Source organism: Chenopodium album, chromosome 9 (genome assembly GCF_948465745.1).
Source record: "Chenopodium album chromosome 9, dcCheAlbu1.1, whole genome shotgun sequence".
In the NCBI taxonomy this organism is placed as follows: Eukaryota; Viridiplantae; Streptophyta; class Magnoliopsida; order Caryophyllales; family Amaranthaceae; genus Chenopodium; species Chenopodium album.
This window is the reverse complement of record NC_137842.1, coordinates 54,005,762-54,014,404: the sequence shown is the minus strand read 5'-3', so window position 1 is coordinate 54,014,404 and position 8,643 is coordinate 54,005,762. Positions and strand designations below refer to the sequence as shown.

Below are 8,643 nucleotides of genomic sequence, written 5' to 3'. Positions count from 1 at the left end.
CCAAAATAAAACTTTCCAAAAATAATTAAACCTTCCAAGGGTAGTAATATCCATCAATAAAAGCTTTCCAAACCAATAGATTTCCAATTTATAAACTTCTCAATTTTTGATATATTTCTAAACCAATTTTCCTCACCTAAGTGTGCACACCCCCCAAGCAAGTTATACTATACTCGAGGAAAGACCAGATCATACAAAGCTCATGGTCTTACTTAATCAGTCCCGGGTAGAGGGACAATTAAAATATCAAATACTCAGGCTCACAACGAGCTACAAATTAATTAAACCAAGTGATTTATAAATCAAATAACTTTTTTTAAATCGATCAACATTTAGAGATCAAACCTTCAAATCAAAATTATATACTTTAACTTGTCATGAAAATTGTTAACTTAAATATTCATACGCAACATTTATTCAAAAAAAATCATTAAAACACGCATTCAAAAATTGTATCAAGGACCTAGCCACCTATACGTACCTTGATCACGAGAACAAAAAGGTACGACTACTAAACTTGACCACGATCGGGAGACTCCTCCTACACAAATAAAATAACCTTAATTAATATAAGGTTAACAAAATAACACAAAACCAAGAACACCATTCTATTGTGCATGAACTACCTAAATATTAACCTTTATCAAAATAGTGCTATTAGTATAGTTGGGTGGTCGTTGGTGGCGGACAAGGTGGTTGTTCGGTGGCAACAACTTGGTTATGGGTTGTAGAGTTTATTTAAGCTAGATAGAGTAAGAAGAAGGGGTGATGGGATAGAGAGTAGAGAAGAGGATTTCTGATTTTTGGTGTGAGGAATTGTGAAGTGTTGAGGGTCTATTTATAGTGTTTAAGGGGTAGTAAGATAGAGTTAAAGGAGGATTGAGATTGACATGGGAACATGATAAATGTAAGTTTGTTAAATGAATATGAGTGAAATTTAGTCTAGGTTAATTCATGTGGGAAAATACAATGGAAAGGATTAGGGATGGAAGTAAGATAAATGCTAATATGGTTAAGAAAGATAAATTAAGAGATTTAAGTTAAAAAAAATGATGAATTAAGAGATTTTAAGAAAATAATAATGATAAGTATGGCTTAGCTTCTTCATAACTCACGGCCCTTTTTTTTTTTTTTTACATATATATATATAAAACGAAAATCATTCTTAAATAAATAAAATAATTAGATTTGATAATTAAATCAAGTTAAAATTTATAGATAATATCAAAACTAATATTTGTTGTAATTCATGAGATAATAATTAAGCTAAAGTTGTTAAGTATTATTAAGATAAAATCAGGAAAATAAAATTAAAAACGGCGTACAACGTTAATTAATAAAATTGCGGACCGACCAAGATCATAATTTAGAAATATTTAATTATTTCAATTAATTAAAGAAATTACTAATTAAGAAAATATTTTCAAAAAAATTAGGAGTATTACAGTCTACCCCCCTTAAAAGAAGTTTCGTCCCGAAACTTAAAATTATTTAATAACTCGAATTAATACTCCAACTTAGTTAAAATTTAGTAAGTTCATGCACAACCTAAGGACTTGACTCAAAAGATTCACTTAATAAAGACATAAAAGGAAAGCGCGAAACTCTATTACATTCTACCCCCCTTACAAGGAAGTTACGTCCCCATAACTTAACCACTCACCATGAATAGGTTTGGGTACTTTTTACGCATTTCTGCCTCAGCTTCCCAAGTAGCTTCCTCAACCTTATGGTTCGACCATTGAACCTTGACAATCTTCACATCCTTGTTTCTGGTGCTTCTAACTTTACTATCTAGAATTCTCACCGGTCTTTCTTCGTAGGTCAAGCTCTCATCTAGCTCAATTGTCTCTGGTTCTAGCACATGTGCAACATCAGGAACATACTTGCGGATCTGACTCACATGAAAGACATTGTGCACCCTTTCCAACTCGTTGGGTAAGTCCAACTTATATGCTACTTTTCCAACTTTCTGAAGAATCTCGTATGGCCCAATGTACTTTGGGCTCAACTTCCCCCTCTTCCCAAATCTCATTACCCCCTTCATAGGAGATATCTTTAGCAACACCTTCTCTCCTACTTGGAATTCTACATCTCTACGCTTCTCATCAGCATAACTTTTCTGTCTATCTTGGGCTGCTTTGATTTTCTCCTGGATTAACTTCACTTGCTTAACAGTTTCCTCAATCATTTCAGGCCCAAGCACAACTGTTTCACTTATGTCACTCCAACAAACTGGGCTCCTACATTTCCTTCCATACAAGGCCTCAAATAGGGCCATTCCAATGCTTGCATGATGGCTATTATTATATGAAAACTCAATCAAGTCTAAGTGGTCTTCCCATGAACCTTGATACTCCAATACACATGCTCTCAACATGTCCTCCAAGGTCTGTATGGTCCTTTCAGTATGACCATCAGTTGCAGGGTGAAAATCTGTACTCATCAATAGCTTTGTTCCCATGGCCTTTTGCAAACTTTTCCAAAAGTTAGATAAGAATCTCGAATCACGATCTGAAATGATATCTGTAGGAACTCCATGATACTTCACCACAAACTTCACATATGCCCTTCCCAACTGATCCATAGACCAAGTGTTTTTCATAGGTATAAAGGTTGCGGACTTAGTCAATCAATCCACAATGACCCAAATAGTGTCATTCCCTGCCCTGGTCCTTGGTAATGCCCCCACAAAATCCATGGCGATCGAATTCCACTTCCACTTTGGTACTTCCAAGGATTGAACCATTCCTTGTGGCCTTCGATGCTCTATCTTCACTTTCTGGCATGTTAAGCATTTTGCCACAAACTCTGCTACTTCTTTCTTCATGTTTGGCCACCAAAAGACCTTCTTCATATCCTTATACAACTTATCCCCTCCAGGATGCATCAAATAAGGAGAGCTATGCGCCTCCTCCATCAGTCTTTGCTTGATGTCCCCACGATGTTGTGGAATACACCATCTCTCTTTAAATCGAATACTTCCATCATCAGTAATAGTAAAGTCCAAAACCTGTCCTCCCTCAATCTTCTCTTTTATTGCCTTCAACTTCGAGTCCCCCAACTAACTTTCTCTAATCTCATCATAAATAGAAGGTTTCACCGCCAAGGCATTTAACATCTTACTGACCTCTCCATGCTCCACCACTTCCAAATTCATCTTCTGAAATTCCACACACAACTGGTCTGGTAAAATCATCAAATTCATCAAATGACTGGTTTTCCTACTTAAAGCATCAGCTACCACATTAGCTTTCCCCTCATGATATTGGATATTCACACTATAATCTTTCATAAATTCCAACCATCGTCTCTGTCTCGAGTTCAAATACTGCTGAGTGTAAATGTACTTTAGACTCTGATGATCTGTGAACATTTTACAAGTTGCACCATATAGATAATGTCTCCAAATTTTCAAAGCAAACACAATCGCAGCTAACTCCAGGTCATGGGTTGGATAGTTCACCTCATGTAGTTTCAATTGTCTCGAAGCATATGCAATGACCCTCCGATTCTGCATTAAAACACAACCCAATCCAAACTTCGATGCATCACTATACACCTCATATTGGCCACTTTCATCTAGCAAAGCCAATACTGGTGCTGAGGTTAACTTGTCTTTCAGGGTCTGGAACGCTTGCTCACACTCCTGGGTCCAAACAAACTTACATTCCTTCTTCATTAAATTCGTCATGGGCCTCGCAATCCTCGAAAAATCCTTCACAAATTTTCGATAATAGCCTGCCAATCCCAAGAAACTTCGAACATCTGACACGTTCTTAGGTGTTGGCCATTCACTCACTGCATTGATCTTCGAGGGATCTACTGAAATTCCTTCCCTAGAAATCACATGCCCCAAAAAGGCTACCTTTTCTAACCAAAACTCACACTTCGACAGCTTAGCATATAATTGGTGCTCCCTCAGGATCGACAATACTTTCCTCAAATGATCTTCATGCTCCTCCCTATTCTTGGAGTAGATCAAAATATCATCAATGAAAACCACCACAAACTTATCCAAATATGGCCTAAAGATTTAGTTCATCAAATCCATGAAAACTGCAGGTGCATTAGTTAACCCAAATGGCATAACTGTGAACTCATAATGGCCATAACGTGTCCTGAAAGCACTCTTCGGAATGTCCTTATCTGCAATTCTCAACTGATGGTACCCTGACCTCAAATCTATCTTGGAAAATATTCCAGTCCTTTTCAACTGATCAAACAAATCATCAATTCTAGGCAAAGGATACTTATTCTTGACTGTCACATTATTCAACTCCCGATAGTCTATGCACAACCTCAAACTTCCATCCTTCTTTTTCACAAACAACACTGGAGCACCCCATGGAGAAGAACTAGGTCGAATATATCCCTTATCCAACAAGTCATCTAACTGAGTTTTCAATTCCTTCATCTCAGCTGGAGCCATCCTATATGGGGCCTTCGAGATAGGTCCAGTCCCTGGTAGCAATTCTATGGTGAACTCAACATCCCTTACTGGCGGCATACCTGGTATCTCATCAAGAAACACATCTGGAAATTCCTCAACTACTGGAATACTCTCTTTCTTCTCATCCTCCCTTCCCACTTCCTGAACAGTACACATGTATATAGGATAACCCTTCCTGACACAATTCCGAAACTGCAAGGCAGAAATGATTTTGATCCCTGAACTCTTCCCTTCCTTCCTATAAGTCACTGTCACATTACCCGGACCCAACAATTTCACTTTCTGAGCAGCACAATCTATGTGAGCCTTATACTTTCCCAGCCAGTCCATTCCTAAAATCACATCTAAGTCTTGCAAATAAAACTCAATCAAATCTGAAGGAAATTCTACTCCAGCTATGGTGATAGGTACCCCTTTATGTAACTTAGAACAATTTCTCACCTCCCCAATTGGAATAGAAACATCTAGAGACACTAATAATGGACTCTCTAACTTTAATCTTTGGACTAGAGATTTTGAAACAAAAGAATGAGACGCACCCGAATCAAACATGACTCTAGCATTCAAAGAACAAACAAGGAAAGTTCCAATTACCACATCATTAGAAGCCTCAGCCTCACGACGATTCATCACGAACACACGACCCTTAGGGGCCCCTCCTGCACCGCTACTGGTTCCATTCCTCTAAGCTGATCCATTGGTCTGAGGTGGTTTAGGTGGTTTATTGGTCTCCTGGACTTTCCCCATCTTAACATCCTTCTCCTTAGTGTAGCACTCATACTCCCGATGCCCCAGTTTCGGACAGTAACGACAAGTCACAGGGTTTCCCTCACAATCCTTCCCTGGGTGATTTTTCTCACATCTCTTACAAAAATAACTTCTCTTAGGCCTGGTGTTATTTCCATTCCCATGATTGTTATTTCCTTGTCCATTAGCTCCCTTCCCAAGGTTTCCCCTATTGTCCCTCCTGTTGAATTGCCCATTTCCCCCAGAACTCTCCCCAATCCTAGGCCTCTTATCAACTCCAAGTGAACCCCCATCACTCTTCCTTTTCCCTCCAGCTGAGTTCTCTAACTCTCTCCCTCGGATCCCATATAGGTGGGCAGCTCTTCCATAGACTTCATCTAGTGTTTCAAAGGTTACCCCTCCCAACTTCCCCTGAAGACTTAGGGTTAAACCTTGCTCGAACCTTTGGGCTTTCAACTCCTCCGTGGGTACTACCTCAGGTGCAAACCTCATCAACTCAATAAATTTATTATAATATTCATTAATGGTCATATTCCCCAACCTCAAATTGGTAAACTCCATGCATTTCTGCTTCTTCAGGTAGGCGGGATAAAACTTGTCTCTTATAGCCTTCTTCAATTCTTTCCACCCAAAGTTAGGGGTTTCTAAAAGCCTAGTCCGGTTTTGACTCCACCATAGGTCAGCTTCTTCCCTCAAGTAATAAACAACATTATTAACCTTCAATTCTTCAGGACAGTTAATGGCATCAAACAACTTGTCAAATTCCCTTATCCAATTCTCCAAACTAGCAGGATCCTCCTTTCCAAGGTAAGTGGGTGGTTTTGCAGCTGCTACCCTCTTAAAAACTTCCCCAAATTGATCTAAGTCGTTGCTACGATTCCCCTGACTCACCAGTTGGCTCATGCTTTGAGCAATGGTAGTTAGCTTCCTAAGAGTAGAGCTCATTTTGGAACCAGTGCGTCTACTATTTCCGGCTCTTAGAGACATCCTGAATAACTTAAAATAACAAATAATACACATTTATTATATGAGAAAATTTCATAAAACTCTTATTAAAGATTGAAACTCCATATTTAGCCACATAGGCTTATTAAAATAATTAATTCATTTTGTCACTACAAATTCATAAGGGCCACTAGTTGGCTTACAAAACAAAACAATTTGCTATTAATGGAAGAAATCAATCAATTATTATTCTGAAGTTATACTCTTGGTCTTAGCTTGATGGATCATCTTTTTTGCCACGTCACCTGTGTTTCCTGTGGAAAGTTGAGGGGAATCAGGTTCTAAAGGTTTAGCCATGTGGGTTGGAATTTGGTTACATTCAAGCAAGAAGGTAGGATAAAATTCACTATAAGTTGGGCTACGGCACGAGCCATAGCTAGAGTTGCAGTTTGGGCTAACATAGGGGCCAGGGTTATGGTTTATACTGTGTTTTGGACTAGATACTCGACCTCTTGGGACAAGGGGTTCAGTAGTATGAGGTGGGGATTCAAAGTCATTTGGGTGAGGGATTTCTAAGTCATTGGATGATATATAGTCAAGATGCAAACGTGGAGGTGGTAAGGGTGGCATATCATAGTTTAGATTATTTAACTTTTGGACTTCTTAAGGTGTAAGTCGAAGAGGAATTTCAGCAACTATTGGTCTTGGGATTCGGCTCCAGTCAACTTCGGCGAAATGTAGGTCTGCTTTAAAATTGGTTAAGGTTCCTAGCCATTTTCCTTCATGCATATAGGCTTCAATATTCCACAACCCATTTGGTTTAATTAAATTTCTATACTTTCGGATTAGTGTATTATATTTAGGTGTGTTGGGTAAGTGAACTAAGGCCAGTAGGATGATCCATGGTTCCTCGATCATAAATTTCATATTCCTGTGTCTTTTTATATCAGTAGCATGCCAAACAATGTCTGTTATAAAGTCACGCACAGATATAGCATCCGATTTTACTAGCCTTTGATCAAAGAAATGTCTTCTAACAGTTTCCATCATCTGTGATAACACAAACTATTTAAGTAAGCAATTCAAATTTCCTCAAGGATAAATCCAAAATGATTACCAATGGAACCAAAATTCCATAACCACACAAATAACTAGACGGCTCTAATTATACTTAGACTAATGCACATTAGGTGTTTACAAAATCAAATAGTTTCAATTCATTTTGTTTTCAAAAATAATAATGTACTCGATTCTTAAAATTGGACGGTCGAGCCCGCGTCTCCCAGGAAAGTTACCTACAGCGTCGAGGTGAGCCTTTCCTAGACAGAGAGTCGTACCCATTATAGGCCTCCGAAGAGAACCCGAGCATCCTTTTCTCAATCACCTTTCCAAATAAGAAAATAGTTTTTTATAGAAAATAATTTTACTTCGAAGAATGCGAAACTCTATCTATCCTATATGCCCATCTTAAGTCTACCCATAAGTTTTATTTTTCAATTTTAATCTTTCGTAGACCCGGAAATCTGATACCACTTTGTAACACCCCCAAATCTCCCTCTACGTAAATACTATATTTATACGTATACAAATACCGTAGAGATAGACTTGGGCGTATTACCGCCACGTGAAAACGTAAGGCTTATTAAATTACTCAAACTGCAGCGGAAAAATAACTAACTTTTATTAATAGTATGAATAATTATAATAACTGTTTCAAAATAAGCAAAAAAAAAAAAAAAAAAAAAAACTTGTCCAAACATAAATAAAATTAATTCCTATCTATGTGATCCCAATCCCGACTCTAGTATGCGTACGAACAACTTCACACCTGAAATCAAGACTGCTTACCAAAATGGTAAACAGGGCGAACCAAAACAAAAAGGAAAACAGATTAGCAAAAACGCTAAGTACGTATAAGTGCAAGGCATGTAAATATTTTTATTAGGCAAACATGTTTTCGAAATAACCATCTAAATTTAAACCTGTCATGAGTCACTTTCCAAAATAAAACTTTCCAAAAATAATTAAACCTTCCAAGGGTAGTAATATCCATCAATAAAAGCTTTCCAAACCAATAGATTTCCAATTTATAAACTTCTCAATTTTTGATATATTTCTAAACCAATTTTCCTCACCTAAGTGTGCACACCCCCCAAGCAAGTTATACTATACTCGAGGAAAGACCAAATCATACAAAGCTCATGGTCTTACTTAACCAGTCCCGGGTAGAGGGACAATTAAAATATCAAATACTCAGGCTCACAACGAGCTACAAATTAATTAAACCAAGTGATTTATAAATCAAATAACTTTTTTTAAATCGATCAACATTTAGAGATCAAACCTTCAAATCAAAATTATATACTTTAACTTGTCATGAAAATTGTTAACTTAAATATTCATACGCAACATTTATTCAAAAAAAATCATTAAAACACGCATTCAAAAATTGTATCAAGGACCTAGCCACCTATACGTACCTTGATCACGAGAACAAA

The 8,643-nt window shown here is 37.5% G+C and overlaps 1 pseudogene; it reads right to left on the bottom strand.

The window, feature by feature from the left end:
- Positions 1-1,651: 1,651 nt before the first annotated feature.
- LOC145557727 (uncharacterized) lies at positions 1,652-5,083 on the bottom strand (annotated as a pseudogene).
- Between the last annotated feature and the right edge of the window lie 3,560 nt (positions 5,084-8,643).